Below are 20,169 nucleotides of genomic sequence, written 5' to 3' on the forward strand. Positions count from 1 at the left end.
TCAGGCTACTAGGATCCGCATCATGATTGTTCAGAAAATGCCTAGGTACTGCATGATTACCTAATTTATTCCTAATACTCCTAGCATGTTCTTGCATGCAGATTTTCAGTGGGCGCTTAGTTTTTCCTACATATTTTTGTCCGCATCCACACTCTAAAAGGTATATAACATAGGTGGTATTACAATTCATAAAATCTTGAATTTTATAGATCTTCGTGTTGCCTATATTGGAAAAAGTATTTGATGGTGAATGTGCAAATTTGCAAATGATACAATGTCCACATTTGTGTAAACCTCATACTTTTGTACCAAAAATACCTATATTATCTTTCTTTATAGGTGGTAAGGAGCTAGGTGCTAATATATCTTTTATATGAAATGAAAATGAAAATTTGGTATTCAAACAGGTGGACAAAGGAGGTGGCCTAGTCATTATGGACAGCAAGAATTATGAAAATGAAGCCTGGAGGTTGTTAGGAGATTCACACTCATACCAGCCATTACTTAAAGATCCAACAAAAAACTTTTTAGAAGAATTGGAGCCTCTAGTAAGGAAAGGTTTTAGAGAAAAAATTTGAAATAAAGATTAGTATGATTTTTTAAATAAAACAAATCCGGTTATTCCAATGTTTTATTTTTTACCAAAAATTCATAAACAATTAATTGATCCACCAGGAGACTGATAATATAGGGAATTGACTCCCTAACGGCAAATACCTCTGAATATGTGAAGTGTTTTTAAATAAATATGTCGGAGAACTAAGCTCTTATATCAAAAACACCACTGCAATTCTAAAAATGTTAAAAGAGGTAACCTGGATGGATAATTTTAACTGGGCTACCATTGACGTACAATCATTGTATACGTCTATCATTCATGAAAAAGGGGTAGCATCATGTAGAGAATTTTTGGATAATGATTCTACACTAAGTATGGCACACAAGGATTTTATTTGTGATCTGATTACCTTCATTTTAAAACATAATTATTTTAAATTCTTGGGGAACTATTTTTTACAAATCTGCGGTACAGTAATGGGCACCGTTTTCGCTCCCAGCTTCACCAATCTTCATATGGGGAGCTGGGAGCGGAAGTACATTTATGGAGATAATCCCATTAGAAAGAATATCATCTTGTTTAAAATATATATAGATGATATATTAATAATTTGGGAGGGTACTGCAGAGCATTTTAATGATTTTAAGTTTTATTTAAGTCAGAATGAGTACAACCTTTCTTTTACTTCTAATTTTAATAAGGATTCTGTTGATTTTTTAGATTTAACATTATCCTCGACTAATAATGAAATTAATACTAAGAATTTTTTTTAAACTGTAGATTCTAACAGTTACGTACATTATAAAAGTGGTCATGCGAAATATTTGAAAGACAATGTACCATTTTCCCAGTTTTGCAGAGTGAAACATAACTGTAATAACGAGGATATTTGTGCACGTCAGCTAGATATTTATAAAAATAGATTTGTGGATAGAGGTTATCCTGATGAAATCACCAAACGAGCTGTGGAAAAAAACCCAGAATCTAAAAAGAGAGACACTACTAGAGTATAAGAGTAGAAATGAGTCTATTAAAGACCAGGTTCTCTTTATTACAGAATTTATTGATCAGGAGGAAAAAATAAGTCATTTATAAACATTGGGGCCTCCTAAAGGAGGATACCATTCTTTCAGGGGTTATACCAGACGAACCTCAGGTGGTTTTTAGAAGGGCCCGCAACTTAAAAGATATATTAGCACCTAGCTCCTTACCACCTATAAAGAAAGATAATATAGGTATTTTTGGTACAAAAGTACGAGGTTTACACAAATGTGTACATTGTATCATTTGCAAATTTGTACATTTACCATCAAATACTTTTTCCAATATAGGCAACATGAAGATCTATAAAATTCAAGATTTTATGAATTGTAATACCACCTATGTTATATACCTTTTAGAGTGTGGATGCGGACAAAAATATGTAGGAAAAACTGAGCGCCCACTGAAAATCTGCATGCAAGAACATGTTAGGAGTATTAGGAATAAATTAGATAATCATGCGGTACCTAGGCATTTATTTGAACAATCATGATGTGGATCCTAGCAGCCTGAGGTTTTGTGCTATTGAACAAGTACAAATGGGGAATAGAGGTGGAGATCTGGATAACAAGTTATCCAGAAGGGAGATGTTTTGGATTTACACCTTAAACACTCTGATCCCGAATGGTCTAAATGAACAGTATGAAATCACCCCATTTTTATAATATCTGTTTAATTTTTTTATAAAAATTTTTTATTGAGGAAGTTAGAATTATTTGTATCTCTCTTAGGTTGATTATGTATATGTTTTTAGGTATATTTATAGTCTAGTTTTATTGTCATATATTTACTGTAACTGGATGTCACTTTAGCCCATCATATATATATGCTAACTACTGGATCAGAAACGATATGGATTTGCAGCTTTTGAATATGTAGAATAATTACATGCAAAATGGCTGCTTCCATATTATATATTGGACTACTACTAAATGGTGGAGATCCGTGTTTTAGACTGATTCTGGTGTTAGTATTTATTTTAATCTCTTTTGTTCATGAAACTCGGTGGGGAAGGAGGGGTCAATTCCCATCCCTTTGAGTCATTCCTGAGCGATCTTCATTAAGAATGCAATTTGCATGCATTCTAGATATAGCCTTTTCCCATGCAACAATAGGACTGACACTAGAGCCCAAGATGTTGTTGACATTAGAGACGTATGGCCTGGGGGTATTGTTCTTCAATCCCGGAAGTGAGTGGACTCGCGATGAGTGTTAACTACCAAGATGGAAGCTGTGCGCAGGGAAGTCTAAGGCATTTGTGCTCCCTTAGATGGGTGCTAGCATGATTGGTCTCCAATAATACAATTGACCTTTTTCCCATGTTTCCTTAACTCTGTGGCACATGCGCACTGGAGTGAGGAAGACGTGGGATTTGTCCCAATCAAAGTAATTGGCACTATTTGCACATGTATATAAGGGGGCTATAATTGGTATCTAGATATCCTCCTGAAGAAGTCTGGCCATTTGGCGTCTTGACGAAACACGTTGAGGTATCTCTGGTGTTGGTGGTCCAGATCCTCTTGCTGATGGTCCTGACCAGATAATCTGATTATCCTGTTCTTAGATGTATGTTACTATTATTTTCTATTAAATGTGGTTTTAAATTTTACTACTCATTGGTACCTTGTTTCTATTTATACCTGCAAATCCTTTTGAGTGACAAGGCGAATAACAGGACAAAGCCTTGAAAGTCCTCTGGTATGCCTATATGCACTTTATTTTTTGGTTGCTGTGTATTGGTACCTATTGAAAAGAGTTGCACTGAACACTGCAATTTATATTTATATTTATGGTGAAGCACTTTTTTGCATTTTTGCACTTTTGTGAATGCTGCTGGCTTATTTGAACTTGATCGATATTAGGGTGCAATAGATTACTAAGTGGCACATGCACTTTGGCTGGGATACACTATATATTTGTGTATGTCACAGTATTAATTTTTATATGTTTTTTCTTTTTTAAACAACACAATATTTATGCCTGGGAGCTGCAGAAGGAGCTCGTCTGACTGGATTTATTATTTAAAGTCACCTTCTGAAGAAATTACACTAGATGGCGCTGATGTCTCACTATTACTGAATATATATATATATATATATATATATATATATATATTTATCCACAGTAAAGCCGCACTCACGTCTTCATTAAATTGTCAGCCACTGGGATGTCTTCCCAAATTCACTCAAGTAGATACCCCATATAGAAAAGTTCAAAGAATGGGGCACTCGCCAGGTTCTTCTTGCACGTAAAAAAAGCTGCTGTTTATTTCTTATATTCTACAAAGTATTATAATCCTCAAACTATTTCGGACTTCTATGAGTCCTTCATCAGGAGGCACAACAGACAGTCAGCAGCATACAGCTGTCAGCAGCTGTAGGTGTTTGGTATTACGTGTATGCTGCTGACTGTCTGTTGTGCCTCCTGATGATGGACTCATGGAAGTCCGAAAACATTTGCAGAATATAATACTTTGCAGAATGTAAGAAATATATAAATATATATATATATATATATTATATATATATAAATATATATATATATAAATATATTTGTTCTTAATAATGTATATACTGTACATTAAATACACATTTCACTGCACTGCAAGTGTCCCATTATGAAGTGGTGTAGTGTGTACTGGGAAGCTTGGAGGGGAGGACGGACAGAAGCAGCAATGGTGAGCCGGACCCACTGAGGAGACCAGGCACTGCGGGAGCCAGAGGGAAGCACAGAAGACCAGTCGGACCCTCCGTGGAGACCAGCCACTGCGGGTGCTGGTGAGCTGGAGAAAAGAAGGGAAGACCAGCCAGACCCTCCGGGGAAACCAGCTGCTGTGGGCGCTGGGAAGCTGGAGAGAAGCAGGGAAGACCAGCCAGACCTTCTGGGGAGACCAGCCACTGCGGGCACTGGGGAGCCAGAGAGAAACAGGGGGTACAAGCCAGAACCTGAGAGGAGACCGGCTGCTGCAGGCGCTGGGAAGCCGGAGAGAAGCAGGTGAAGACTAGCCAAACCCTTTTGGGAGACCAGCCGCTGCTGGCACGGGGGAGCCCAAGAAAGCAGGGCGGCCTAGAAACTGCGGATTATAAAAAATATAGAATTTTTTTTTTACAAAAAAAAATGCACTCACTGACTGCGACACACAGCCCTTGACCTACTGACCATTACTGACTGTTATATCTCACAGACACACACAGTATCATGGCCTGACTTTATTACAAAACAAAACAAATATATTTATTTTACAGCAAAAAGTTTGCTCACTGACTGCAACACCCGACGCGCTGGCCCTCGACCTACTGACCATTAACGACTATATATCACTGCCTGAATTTATCACAAAACAAAACAAATATATTTGTTTTACAAACAAATCTGTGCCCACCGACTATGCACTGGCCCTTGACCTACTGACCGTTACTGACTGTTATATCTCACAGACAATATCACAGCCTGAATTTTTTTATCCATAAAAATAGAATATATACAGGTTGAGTCTCCCATATCCAAATATTCCGAAATATGGAATATTCCAAAATACTGACTATTATTAGCATGACTGAGATAATGAAACCTTTGCTTTTTGATGGTTCAAAGTACACAAACTTTGTTTAAGGCACCAAATTATAAAAAATATAGTATAAAATAACCTTCAGGCAGTGTGTATAAGGTGTATATGAAACATAAATTAATTTCATGTATGTACACAAACTTTGTTTGAGCCACAAAATTATTAAAACTATTGTATAAAATTACCTGCAGGCTGTGTGTATAAGGTGTATATAAATCATAAATGCATTCTGTATTTAGATTAGGTTCCCATTCCCAAGATCTCATTATGGTATGCAAATATTCCAAAATATGGAATATTCTGATATCCAAAATACCCCTGGTCCCGAGCGTTTTGGATATGGGAGACTCAACCTGTTTTTAAAACAACAAAATGTGCCCACCGACTGCAACACACGCTTGACCTACTGACCATTACTGACCTGACTGTTATATCTCACAGACACAGTATCATGGCCTGAATATATTTATAAAGAAAAATAGAATTTTTTTTTTACAAAACAAGACATGCCCACCGACTGCGACACACTATGCACTGTACCTTGACCTACTGACCGTTACTGACTGATATATCAGAAACTATATTACGGCCTGAAGTTACAGAACCAAATATTTTTTTTTTAAGCCACACACAACAATATTAATAATTAATTAAATTATGTTCCTGCACTATAAAAAACAATGAATTGCTGACTACAAAACTAGCTCGGCCAGTATTACCTAGGGTACTGTCACTGTTGGTGGCACTGCCCATCAAGGACAGTGGGCCTGATTCAGACCCGGACGCTAACCCACGAACGCTCGCTATGGGCGATTGTCGCCCATCTGCGTATGTGTAGAAGTCTCAGTGAGCGTGCGCAAGCCAGTCATTGCAATCGGAAATCGTGCGCTCATTGAACACAGACTGAGCGCTACTTTGAGTGATAGTGCCGTTTGTGGGTGGTAACTGGTGAAGGTGCTTGTGAATGGGGCAGTGGTGGTGCATACGCAGGCGTGTCTGGGCATCAAAATGGCATTTAATGGGTGTACATAATTAGCATGGAAGCGTCATTAAACACATCACTTGGTTGTATTTCAGCCTGCAGTGATCGCAGTGCTTGCAGTGGTGTAGGGTCTACCTCATGCGCTGCATGCAGCTCCGATGGCTCTCGATGGTTCTGATTAATCATACACTTCCTGGAGATGGCGGGTGCTAAGAAAGAAAAGTGGGCTTCATTACACCGGTGTGCGCTCACTCTGCCGTTGCTCTCTAAGATGTAGAGTGCGTCCTTAAGTCAGACAGTGCGATCACGGAATTTTACGGCTGCGAGAGAGCGAGGGTCTGAATCAGCCCCTAAGCTCATAAAAGGTATAAGAGCACTTTGTTCTAGGTTCAGACTGGTAGATCAAGGTCTGCGTTAAAGTTTGTAACCTGCATTTTCTACATTTTCCTTCCGTTCTACCCAGATTAGTGCTGTGTTAAATCTGTAAATTTATTTAAATTTTTATTTGAAATTGCAACACATGTGTGTACTTTGTAATCATTTCTTTGTGCTTCTTTTTGTAAATAAAGTATTCCTATTAGTCTAATTCATATTAGCTCCAGAACTCACTTATTAAGGAGACTATTAGACCACTAGGCTTATGCTTTAAACTGTTATTATAGATGCAGGGGGCGACTAAGTAATTGTATGGAAGTTGTGTCGCCGAACCTGCGCAACTGACTGCGTTATAGAGAGAGGGGACCTGTGGCTCTTTTAATTATCACAGGTAGTAAAAGGAAGGTTGGTACCATCTAGGTATTTCAATTACGGTGCTCTGACCATAGTAAAAGTGTAACCCGTCATGGATACTTACTGAGATCCCTGACAATTGCATATAACAGAAACACCCAATGCAGATGGTCCTTTTATATTCCACAGTTGTACTTACTTACTGAGGTAAATGATGATTCTGCTAGATTTCAGAAGGGAAGGGAAGTCCCTACAAAAATATCAATTTGAAGCAAAAAGCCTAAATACACGTAGATAAAATACACAATTTAAAACATTATGAAAAAATAAAACAAAATTATGTATAATTAAATGAAAATAAAAAAATAATAGAGTTGCTATCTTATCTTCACATGAGTCTAGGTCAGGGCGATCTTCTCTCTTGATATCCTGCCTTTAACCTTCGTCAGGGTTCTGCTGAGGCGAATTTAGGCTCTACGGTAGTATGACCAGGTCTGTGGGCAACAGTTCCCTGGCAGCCACTCCTAGGGAGTAAATTTACTAAGAATCAAGTCTGATCAAGTTTTTTTTATTTTTCAACTCGATTAGCATCGCCGAAACTCGGGTGATTTGAGGCTCCTGAAACTCACAAATTTACTAAGAAGTGAGTTTAGCTGAGAGCTCCAATGGTGAAGCAGATCAAGATTTCTCCCCCGAGTAGCAAGTTTTGAAGGAGATTACTCACCTGAGATTGCAATGTATTCTCTGCAAAACTCTCCCGAGCAAGCAGCCTGCACATTTCAGTGAGATATGTGAAGGTTGTTTGTGTGTTGTACCTGTAAAAAAAGGGTTAAATGTAAAAAAAAAAAAAGACGTAGGCCCTCCCCCAAAAAAAGACATAACCAGCCCCGGACTGCTCAGCCCAGTAATTTAGGAACCAGCACCTGGCTGCAGGGCCAGTCCTGGTTTTAAATATTGGGAAAAAAAATGCGTAGGGGTCCCCCTATATATAAAACCAGCACCAGACCCAAACCGACCGGGGTGTAATGCCACATCCAGGAGACCCTATCACTGGGTCTCCATGGCCAAAGCATTAACACCCCAAGCCGGTCAGACCAAGCTGGGGATCTCAGGGGAGGTGGGGACAGATCCAAGAAGGGGTCCCTCCTCTCCAAAAACTCCAGGCTTAGGCTGGAGCCCAGGGCTCTTCCCTGCACCCCTAGAGTGGTCGGTACGGGGGTAATAATGGAGGAAACAGTTCAAAACATTTTGTGTAGTGTAAGTATATGTCGCAACATATCTGCCTTGGATCGGTTCACTCATTTTTTTATTTTGACAAGTACGGGGATGCTACAGAAAGCGTCGCCAGGATGGAGGTGAGTATGAGATCTTTTTTCCAGGTACTCCCAGTGGATTCTACATGGAGGAGTGGACTTGAATATCTGACAGCAGGTAAGTATGTGTGAGTGAGGTAGGTGAATGTAATAAAGTTGTACTTTAGACGGTGTGTGTGTGTACTGTGGCTTTTTAACTATTTATTTTACAGTGGGAGTCCGGTTTCCGGCTGCCTGCTGGCACTTGTAGTTCCACAAGTGCCAAAGGGCAGGCATGCTGGCACCAGTAGTTCTAGTGTAAAATATAATAGTTTTGAACTATTTCCCTCTTTATTACCCCCGTACCCAATGCTCCAGGGGTGTGGGGAAGAGCCCCGGGCTTCAGCCTAAGCCTGGGGTTTCAGGAGAGGGGGGATCCCTTCTTGGGAGGGTTCCCACCTCCCCTGAGATTCCTGGCTTTGGCTGACTGGCATGGGATGTTAATGCTTTGGCCCAGGAGACCCGGTGATAAGGTCTCCTGGCTGTGCCATTACACCCCAGTCGGTTTGGGTCCATTGCTGGTTTTAAATAAAGGGGGGACCCTTACACATTCCCCCCCCCTATATTTATAACCAGGACTGGCCCTGCAGCCAGGTGCTGGTTCCTAATTTACGGTGGAACTCTAGACGTTTTTTCCCCCATCATTTTAGTAACCAGGACTGGCTGAGCAGTCTGGGGCTGGTTATGCTTTTAGGGAGGGACCCTACATCATTTAAAAAAACAAACAGTAACCCTTCATTTACTATTTACAGGCAGAAATATGCATGGATCACACTGATCTGTGTATGTTTCTGGCAAACTCGCAGCTCACAGGCAGGTGAATTGATTTCACAAATTTTTACAGGAGTTTTGTCCATTCTCATGAGAGTTTAGAAACTCTCATCTTGATAAATTCCCAAATCCTATCTTCACTAGTGAAAAGTTACTAAAATTTGGCTGATCGTGAAATCAAGAGAGTTTGCTAACTCTCCAGAATTTTCCCGTAGCAAAGGAGATTTCTCTTCCGAGTTTGTCATTAGTAAATTTGCGAGTGGAAAAAATGCCCAAACTCTCCAGAGAATGCTAACTCAACCAAACTCGAATCTTAGTAAATTAACCACCTAGTGTTTTCAGGCCTCTAGTATAGCAATCAGCAGGCTGTGACACATTCAAACTCAATAGACTGCATGTAAAGTCTCTACAGCAGTTGACTGACTGGCTACCTGCCCACATTGGTCTTTGGAGGGTCTACTGCTGCAGCACCCCTCATTGACCACCAGGGATATAGGACAGGCACCACATAGATAAGGGCCGGTGCACCACAGACACTGGAGGGGTGCCCCAAATCTGCTAGACCTTCAGGGTATAAGGTCAGTGGCATCACTTACCTTAATTGCACCTGGTGCGGTGATCGGTCCAGGGTTCATATTCTTGTGTGCCGGAGAGCGCGCAGGCGGAAGGGGGTGTGGCTTCGCCCCGCTAAGCCACACCCACTTGTTTGGCAATCTTGAGGGTGTGACGCGCCCCCCATCCTCTGCAGTCAATGGGCAGGGGAGAGAGGCTAGGGGCTGCTGTGCTGCTCCGCTGAGTAAGCCCGACTCAGCACAGCAGCAGCTGCTGGACAGCCAACAGCCTCTCCCTCCTCTCACAAGTGTGGCTGCTCGGTGACACCATCCGAGGGGGTGACACCAAAATAGCAGAGCAGCTCTGCTATTTTAGTGTCACCCCCTCGGGTGGTGTCACCCGGTGCGGCCCGCACCCCTCGCGCTCCCCTTGTGACGCAGTGCATAAGGTAAAGTCTAGTTTTAGCACTTTAAATATATATGTACATTTCATATAGATACATATTATATATACACTTACATTTTATGGACTACCTTTCCCTATGCCCAGTGCCCAGCTTTAAACCTTGCTTACACTGCAAACCAGGACTTAATGATCCTTGCCACAGTGCTCCACACTTTAGCATATATTATTTGTAACCATTGCACATTTTTTATGTTGCTATTGTCCAAGCTCTGCATGCACTGCTGCATGTATACACTTTAAGCAACAGATGGGACACTGCTACGATTAGTTATAATCTTGGAGATAAATATATAGGTGCCCATACATGGTGCGATAAAGCAGCAGATCCGATGGATTGGTATGGCTGCTAAATTGTACTGTGTATGCAGGGCTACCATCAGAAATTATGGGGCCCAAGATTACCAAAATAGACAGCCCCCCCACCACAACCCCGGACGCTTAACTTAGTTACCACACTCTTCTTATTATTCCGTTCTAGCTGCTCCCAGTTCTCACATGCTGCAGCTCCTCAGGGAGAGGCAGTGGATGGCAGGAGAGATAGGTGACTGGTAGAGATAGTGTGAGATGGAGAGGTAGTGGGTGACAGGAGAGGGTGACGGGAAGAGGTATGATGTGGAGGATGACAGGGAGAGACAGTAGATGTACGAAGCTCTGAAAAGTGATAAACTGGAGAGTGATAAACCACCAGCCACTCAGCTCCCAACTCATGTTACAGGCTGTGTTTGAAAAATTACAGTTGGGAGCTGATTGGCTGGTGGTTTATCACTCTCCAGTTTATCACTTTTCAGAGCTTAGTAAATCTGGCCCAGTGGCTGGCAGGAGAGATAGGTGACTGGTAGAGATAATGTGAGATGGAGAGGTAGTGGGTGACAGGAAGAGGTGTGATGTGGGGGATGACGGGGAGAGACAGTGGCTGGCAGGAGAGAGAGTTGACTGGTAGATATAGTGGTAGATTGAGAAGTAGTGGATGAAAGGAGAGGGTGATGGGAAGAGGCAGTGGGTGATGGGGAGAAGCAGAGAGTGACAGGGAGAGGGTGATGCTTTGTAGAAATCAGAGGGTGATGGGAGAGAGAGGGTGATGGGGAGATAGTGACACAGGGGAGAGGCAGAGGGTGATGGAGAGAGGCAGTTGGTGACACCAGGGAGAAGGTGACAGGGAGAGGCAGTTGGTGATGCCAGGGAGAAAATGACAGAGAGATGCAGTTGGTGACGCCAGGGATAGTGTCAGTGAGAGGTAGTGGGTGACGCCAGGAATAAAATGACAGAGAGATGCAGTTGGTGACGCCAGGGAGAAAATGACAGGGAGATGCAGTTGGTGACTCATGGGATAGTGTCAGGGAGAGGTAGTGGGTGACACCAGGAATAGGGTGACAGGCAATGGGTGTCTGGGAGAGGCAATGGGTGACGCCAGATAGAGGGAGAAAAGGAGAGGCAGTGGGTGATGCCAAGTAGAGGGTGAAAGGCAGTGGGTGACAGGTCGAGAATAATGGGGAGAGGCAGAGGGTGATATATAGGAGGGCACTGGGCTGGATGGAGAGAGGGCAGTGAGATGGTGGTGGGAGGGGGGAACACTAGGCTGGAAAAGGGGTACACTGGGCTGAATGATGGCAGAACACTGTGATTGGACTTGCTGGGGTTCTTGCTGAGGGTCAGTTAGATGGAGGCAGTGGGCTGGTTGGAGAGGGAAGGGGGTAGACACTGGGATGGGGCAGTCAGTGAGATGCTGGGGGACACTGGGATGGATGGGGGCACTGGACAGGATGAGAAGGGGGATCACTGTGACTGGACTGTTTGCATAGTACCTACGCCAAATAGAATTGCACATGGTACATGTGCTGGGGTTTTGGAATTGCAGAGAGAGAACAGAGCAATCATCTGCAGCACAAAACATGTCATCTGTAGAACTGCTTTTCCACAGCTTTTGTTTTGCAGCTCATTGGACTCTCTCTCTCTCTGCAATTCCAAAATCCCGTCACATGTACTATGTACAATTCTAATATATTTGGCACAGGCACAGCATGTGCATATGAAATAAAAAAATACACCTGACCTTACCGATATGGAGGTTTCTCTGCGATGGGGAACCTCTGAAGAAATTTGATCCTCCCTGGGCAGACGGTGTCTTCACTCGGTATTCACTATTCATGTAGAAAATCCCATTGTCCGGAAAATGCCTGTTTGTGTAGGAATATAACTAATGTCATTATCATACAACAAAGGTTCAACCAGACTCGCCACCTCTGTCCCCTCCGGCATCCTGCCAGTGTGTCACTCCAGCCTCCTTCTCCATGTCCCATCTATGCCCATGTCTTTCCAGCTACATACCCCATGTCATCTCCAGCCTTCTGCTCCCTGTGTCACCTCCAGATCCCTCCAACATTCCAGCTTCCTGTCCCATCTCCCCTCCAGATCCCTGTGTCATTCCAGCATCTCTGCCCTGTGTCATCTCCAGATCCCTGCGCCATTCTAGTTTCCTGCCCACTTTCCTCCCCATCTTTCAAGCCACCTGCCCCATGTCTTTCCAGCCTTCTGCCCCCTTTCCATCTCCTTGTCTTTCAAGCCACCTGCCTCCTTTCCACCCTCTTGTCTTTCCAGCCTTCTGCCCCCTTTCCACCCCCTTGTCTTTCAAGCCACCGGCCCCCTTTCCACCCCCATTTTTCCAGCCTTCTGCCTCCTTTCCAGCCTTCTGCCCCCTTTCCACCCCCTTGTCTTTCAAGCCACCTGCCACCTGCCCCCTTGTCTTTACAGCCTATGTCCCCCTCTCTTACCATTAGCTGGTCCGGGTCTCCCACGCGGCCGGCGGCTCCTCTCTTCGGCAGGTAGCGTGATGTGACATCACGAGGTCAGCGTCGCACTCCCAGCAGTCCTTCAGGTAGGAGGAACTGTGTCACAGCAGGAACTGCCGCTGCTCTGCCGAGCAAGACCATAGAGCTCGGCGGTGCAGCGACAGTTCCTGCTGTGACACAGTTAATAATGGTGACGGATGTACAGCATGGGTGGGCTGGTGGCGGTACTAGGAGCGTGCAGGACCCCCAGAGTATCCGGCTGCTGCCATGGCTTGTGCAGTGGCAGGGGTTAGGAGCAGGCGGGGCCCCCGGAGTGTCCGGCCGTGGCTGTGTTAGGAGGAATTACCTGGGCTTGGGCTGCAGCAGGGAGTAGAAGCGGACGGGTGGGCCCCCCGAGTGTCCGGGCCCGGGACTCCAGTCCCGGCAGTCCCCCCCTGATGACAGCCCTGCATGTATGGGATGGATATCGGACAGAGCACGCACACGTGGGGTCGTACATCGCACCCCAAGATCTTACTGCAGGATCAGTCGATCAGGGGATGCGATGTGCAAACCCATGCAGCGCTAAGTGGGTGGGAGCGGGAGGGGAGTCGACATATCGGGCTGTCAGCTACCTGATCGCTCTGTGTGTGGGGACCGTCTGATATGTCGGACGTCGGATCCCCCGTCGCGTCACACGGTGCATATCGCACTGTGTATGGGCGGCTTATGAGGTAATTCCAATAGAGGGTCAGATAAAGGTCAATCACACTAAAATAAGTAATTCATCATATAATAAAGACCATTAGAATCAGTATCTCTTAAACAGAGTATTGATTATATAGTAATGTGAGCTCTAATTTGGCACATTAGCGGAAATAAAGAAGAGAAGGATAGTGGTAGTGATGGAGTGATTGCTTTAACCCTCCAGTGAATTCCTCAGTGTATATTATCCAAGGGATAGATGGTGATAAGGCAGCACACACTCTTACACAATTCAATCTCTTTTGCTTATAAAACTAAACCCCCAGTTTCTCCAGAAGCCCATCTGGAATCCATAGCTCTTCTGTCCACTCTGCTGGAGCTGCCCAGATGAGTGTACTCTGTAAGTCATACAGTCGCACCATCATATGCTATATGTCCAAAAATCTTATGTCCACATTCAAATCAAATCACACTTCCATTGATTTTTTTCTAATTACCATATCATTTTTATACATTTTTATTTAATATTCATTATTATGTATTTTCTATGTGTATTTAGGTTTATTGAAAGAATGCTAGTATCCCTATTTTTCTTTTTGTTCTCGGCATGTGCATTATTTTATTTCTATAGTTACCACATCAGGAAAACATTATGAACATTAATACTGATTAAACAAATTCATATTTCTGTATACTACATTGTATGCATTACTGAACGACAATAACAAAGGCCCTCATTCAGAGCCACTCGCTAGCGGCAGTACGCTCGTTCCGAGCGATGTTCGCACATCTGCGCATGCGTACGGATCGTTATACGCATGCGCGAACCAGTCAGTGCGGCCGAAATTCATGTGCTCGCAAAATAGCGAATGCCTGCTATTTTGAGTGACAGAATGAGGCGTATGTGGGTGGTAACAGGGGAAGGTGCTTTAAAATGGGGAGTGGAGATCCGAACGCAGGCGTGCTTAAAGGTCAAAACGGGCGTTTTATGGGTGTGCATAATTAATACAGCAGCGTCATTGACCACGTCACTGGGTTATTTTATAGTCAGAACTGCTCGCAAGATTGTGGTAGCAAAAACCAACCACAAGAATAGCGAGCAGTTCATACGCTGGTCGATGTACTCGATTAATCTAATAAATACCGGACATGACGTATGGTGCGAGCGGCCAGGGGGCGTTTTTAACAAATAAACGAGCGTATGTTTTGCTCGCTCGTTCAGACTTAGAGGTGTGAACAGACTGCAATTTGCGAAGGGATCATTTGAATAGCCACCCCTTGTTTTTGAACGAACGACCGCAAATAGCGAACGGCTCTGAATCAGGCCCAAAATCTTTAAATAGATTCTGCATGGAGTCTGGTGGTGACTGTCTCTATGCCGTACTGTATTAGTTGTGTCTCTACTGTGTGTCTTGTTTTTACATCATTCTACATATATATTTTGTTTTCGGTTCATCCCCCCAACCATTATATTCCCTGCTATACAAATATTAGCGCCTTAGATTATTTTTAATGCTATGACCTTTAATCAAAGTAAAATACGTACCTGATAGTTTATTAATTGAGAGATCTTTGCACAGTTGTATAATGGACAATTATATCGGTGTGGTACAAAATGTAAACATTCCGAATGTCGACATGGATGTAATGTCGACATCGCCGGAATCGGCATGTCGACATAGCGTTTTTAGCTTATTTAAGCTGTAACCTTACACTAACCCTAGCTGCAGCCTACCCTAAGCGCAGCCTGTCAGGGCTGAAACCAGGATTTTTGTCTCCTGGGGCAAGGCAGTAATTTGCTGCCCCCCCCCCCATTACTAAAAGTCTGTTCTTTCAGAAACCCCTCTGGTGTCTTTACAGCAGTCTGTGTCCCCCCATTCCCGTATCACTGCAACAGCCTGTGCAGAGCTGGATTAAGACTTTGGGGGGCCCGGGCACTTAAGACAGGGGGGCCCTAAAGTCTAAAATTAAAATCATTCATCGTCAATCACTAGAGAGAGAATTACGGTACAATTCGGTGGTAAATATTAATGTTATATATAGAATATAGGTATCCTGTAGAAAGGAAAAAGCTGCACTCCACAAACTTTTAAAATAGTTCAAATCTGTTTAAAATAGTTACCGATATTTCAAGACCTCTATGAGTCTTTTCCTCAGGGTACATATTTATACTAATTTAAAAGTATGTGGAGTGATCCTTCTTTCTTTCTACAGGACACTGGGCCTGATTCAGAGCCGGACGCTCTGAACGAGCGCCTGCTCTGAATCAGGGCGTTTTTTTTCTTTTTTTGTAGCGGCCTCTTGGACGCTCGCATAGCTGTGGGTTACCACCCACAGCTTATGCGAGTGTCCATGATGATGGTCGCGATGGTCAAGACCATCGCGACCATCGGGCTTGCGACGAGACCCTTGCGGTAGGGTCTCGTCTGCCGCAAGCCCAGGAGTGCTTTTGGAGCCAAAAGCACTCCCACTGACATCACTAGTGATATCAGTGGGGCCGGCCCCAGATGGTAGGCGTTTCCATGGGAACGTCTCCGTCTGGGCAGCAACGCCCCCGGCACGCCCACCAAAGGGGGCGTGCTGTCACTCAACATCGACAGCACGCCCCCTTTGATGCGAGACCCATAACGACGGCTTGCCCGTCGTTATTCGGGTCTCGCGCATGTGCACGATGGAGCAGCCTCCGTCGTGCACATGCGCACTTGCCCAACATCGACCCGCTTGCGAGCGGGTCTGAATCAGGCCCACTGTACCTATTTGCTTCTACTAAAGTAGGAGTGCACCACAGCATACTGTTTCTTTTCCAGAGTGCCAAACTTCACGTGTAAAAAACGCCGTGACTTACCGATAACTTACATCTCCAAATCATTTAGCCAACTGAAGCCAAGACACTTATGTCGCATCATAGGCATTGTATAACACAGTGCGGTTGTTGCGTGCTGAACAGCAATGCGTTCCACTCTCGGCACGCAAACCCCTGCGCATGTGACCAGTGTCAGAGCTGGATTAAGACTTTGGGGGGCCCGGGGCACTTAAGACAGGGGGGCCCTAAAGTCTAAAATTAAAATCATTCATCGTCAATCACTAGAGAGAGAATTACGGTACAATTCGGTGGTAAATATTAATATTATATATAGAATATAGGTATCCTGTAGAAAGGAAAAAGCTGCACTCCACAAACTTTTAAAATAGTTCAAATCTGTTTAAAATAGTTACCGATATTTCAAGACCTCTATGAGTCTTTTCCTCAGGGTACATATTTATACTAATTTAAAAGTATGTGGAGTGATCCTTCTTTCTTTCTACAGGACACTGGGCCTGATTCAGAGCCGGACGCTCTGAACGAGCGCCTGCTCTGAATCAGGGCGTTTTTTTTCTTTTTTTGTAGCGGCCTCTTGGACGCTCGCATAGCTGTGGGTTACCACCCACAGCTTATGCGAGTGTCCATGATGATGGTCGCGATGGTCAAGACCATCGCGACCATCGGGCTTGCGACGAGACCCTTGCGGTAGGGTCTCGTCTGCCGCAAGCCCAGGAGTGCTTTTGGAGCCAAAAGCACTCCCACTGACATCACTAGTGATGTTAGTGGGGCCGGCCCCAGATGGTAGGCGTTTCCATGGGAACGTCTCCGTCTGGGCAGCAACGCCCCCGGCACGCCAACCAAAGGGGGCGTGATGTCACCCAACATCGACAGCATGCCCCCTTTGGTGCGAGACCCATAACGACGGCTTGCCCGTCGTTATTCGGGTCTCGCGCATGTGCACGATGGAGCAGCCTCCGTCGTGCACATGCGCACTTGCCCAACATCGACCCGCTTGCGAGCGGGTCTGAATCAGGCCCACTGTACCTATTTGCTTCTACTAAAGTAGGAGTGCACCACAGCATACTGTTTCTTTTCCAGAGTGCCAAACTTCACGTGTAAAAAAAGCCGTGACCTACCGATAACTTACATCTCCAGCTCATTTAGCCAACTGAAGCCAAGTCACTTTTGTCGCATGATAGGCATTGTATAACACAGTGCGGTTATTGCGTGCTGAACAGCGATGCGTTCCACTCTCGGCACGCAAACCCCTGCGCATGTGACCAGTGTGTGTTAACCAATGGGCGCTTCAAAAGAGAGTTGCTATGCAACACGATAAATACACAATCTCGGTACAGAAGCAGGGATAAGCGCTCAAAAAACCTGTATAATCCAGGCAGATTTCTCAGACTATTTCGTCCAGGGGGTAAAATAAAATAGGGACTGGCCATAGGGACACACAACCCCATCTCCAATTATTGTGTTAAAGTACAAGCATAACACCTCTAACTAGATATATTGTATACTGTGTGTGTGTGTGTATATATATATATATATATATATATATATATATACATACACACACACACATGTACACACACATACACATGCAAAGCTATAGGACCCAGTGCCTTTCATTAGTTAAATTTTATGTAGTAAGAAAGAAAAAAAATGTCAAACCTGTCTTACTTTTTTCTTTTATGATGCTGTGACACAATGCCTCAGCCACAGCCGCCCTCAGCTTCACCGCGGCATGTTCCACCCTCTCTGTCTCCATATGTGGCTGTGTGTGTGTCGTGCCCGGCGCCCGCCCCCTCCTTCAATGTCCCGGCTTCTTCCCTGCAGCCTGCGCGCCATGTAGTCACTGAGAGCCGGAGGGTGCAACTTGTCATCTCATTGGTCCACCGCCGGCCCGGCAACCTAGCACTGCTCTGCGGCGCCGGCGGGGGCTCTTATTGATGTCTTAGACAGCGGCTGCTACAGCACTGGCTGCGCCTGCGCTGTGGATCGCGGGAACCAGTCTGATCAGTGGTGGGTGGCAGGGGGCCCTCTCCGAGAGGGGGGCCCGGGGGTACATGCCCCCAGTGCCCCCCCTTAATCCGGCCCTGAGCCTGTGTCTCTCCCCAGTCCCCCCTATATCTCTGCAGCAGCAGCCTGTGTTGGTGTTATCCCACCCCCGCCACCACTAACCTGGATCTTTTCCATGCTCCTCCTTAAGACCACAGCTGCCACAGGCTCCTCACACACTGTTCTATAGTGTGCATGATGTCATGACATTACGCGGGCAGCGCAGATAGGGAAGAAAATTAAATTTTTATTGTGCTTGGTTATCCCTGTCCCTCTATGCCAGCACCCTGCTGATTAGTCCAGCGGCGCAGGCACAGAGCCTGGTCACTATCACCAGACCAGACATCAGCTAAAGATTTGTCAGGGGAGCTCCGGCCAGGGGCCCCCTGAGAGAGGAGGGCATGGTTGTACTAATCCCCTGTGCCAGCCCCCCTTAATCTTGCCCTGGTATACCTTTTGAAGCCTACGTCTGCAACTGCATCACTGCATGCTACTGACTCATTGCGGGTTTCCTTGCTTTTTGTCAGCAAACTGTCTTGGTGCCACTCAAATCTGAGGCACGTGCCCCCTAGCCCCCCTGGTTGCGGCCGTATAGGCTATATCTAACCCTAAGTGCACCCTACCCTAAGCACAGCCTACCCTAACCACAGCCCAACCCTAATTGCATGGACGCAGCTCGGATCATTAATGCATACAGGATGCATGACGCCTCCTGCTGCCTTAACAAAATAGCAAGGGCGGAATTGCAAAGCTGCTTGTGTGCAGCTTTGTAATTTCGTCCTGTGCTGAATCAGGCACCATGTCAACATTCTGGTGTCGACATTCTGAAAGTCGACATTTTGAATACATACCACTATATCTACATTACTGCATTACATGGACAGACAAATAATTCAGATCATTCATTTGGATACGAATTACTTTCCTATTATCAAAAGGTACTAATTATTTGTTCCTATTTATAAGCTTCTAGGTGTCATCACAGAATAATTTACATGCAGTTTAGTTATAGAATCTTATCAATGGCTCACAAGGGTGTGTTTAACCGGGGATGTAGTCAGCATCCCAGCGTGCGGGATACCGATGGCCGAAATACCGGTGCCGAAAATCCGATAGCATCGGAATCCCGGCACCAGAATCCCGACCGCCGGCTTCCCGAAGGTAAGTATCGGGGGTTAGGGGGAGGGTTACAGTGTGGGGTAAGGGTTAGGCATTAGGGGGAGGGATAGTGTTAGGCACTAGGGGGGAGGGTTAGGGTTAGGCACTAGGGGGGAGGGTTACGTTTAGGGTGCAGGGAGTGCTATGTTAGGTTTAGACACTCGGGGAGGAGGGGGCGGGGGTTAGGTTTAGGCACCGGGGAGGGAATGTTAGGTTTAGGGTGCGGGGAAGGGGAAGTTAGGTTTAGGCACTAGCGGGGAGGTTAGGGTTAGGCACCGGGGAAGGAGAGTTAGGGGTCGGGGCAGGGCCATAGGGTGGGTGGTGTGGCTGGTGTCTCCGCACAGGGCGGAATCCTCTAGCGGCATCGGCCACGAACTGCCCGGCTCAGTAAAGGTCTGCAGGAAGAGAGCTGCAATGCTGCACAGCGCACACCAGAAATGCCGCTGAAGATCCCCGCCCTCCACCCACCTTCTAGACGTAAAGGTAAGCACTCAAGGGGACGGAGGGGGGCGGGGGCGGGGGCGAGCGAGAGGGGCGGCAGTGCAGCACATGGTGCACTGCCGTCCTGCTGCGGCGCTGGGTAGGGGTAAGGGTTAGACTTACCTTGTTCTTTATGGGTGCCCAGATTCAGAATGATGGGATGCCGCTGTCCGTA

General features: G+C 45.2%; 1 protein-coding gene across 1 annotated transcript in view; it reads left to right on the plus strand.

Annotated features, from left to right (window-relative positions):
* CDHR5 (cadherin related family member 5) overlaps window positions 1-20,169 on the plus strand; it is a 128,924-nt gene that overhangs the window by 97,646 nt on the left and 11,109 nt on the right. The gene's annotated exons all lie outside the window — the stretch shown is intronic.

The sequence above is a fragment of the Taudactylus pleione genome, unplaced genomic scaffold, assembly GCF_031769625.1.
Source record: "Taudactylus pleione unplaced genomic scaffold, aTauple2 ptg000109l, whole genome shotgun sequence".
Classification (NCBI taxonomy): Eukaryota; Metazoa; Chordata; class Amphibia; order Anura; family Myobatrachidae; genus Taudactylus; species Taudactylus pleione.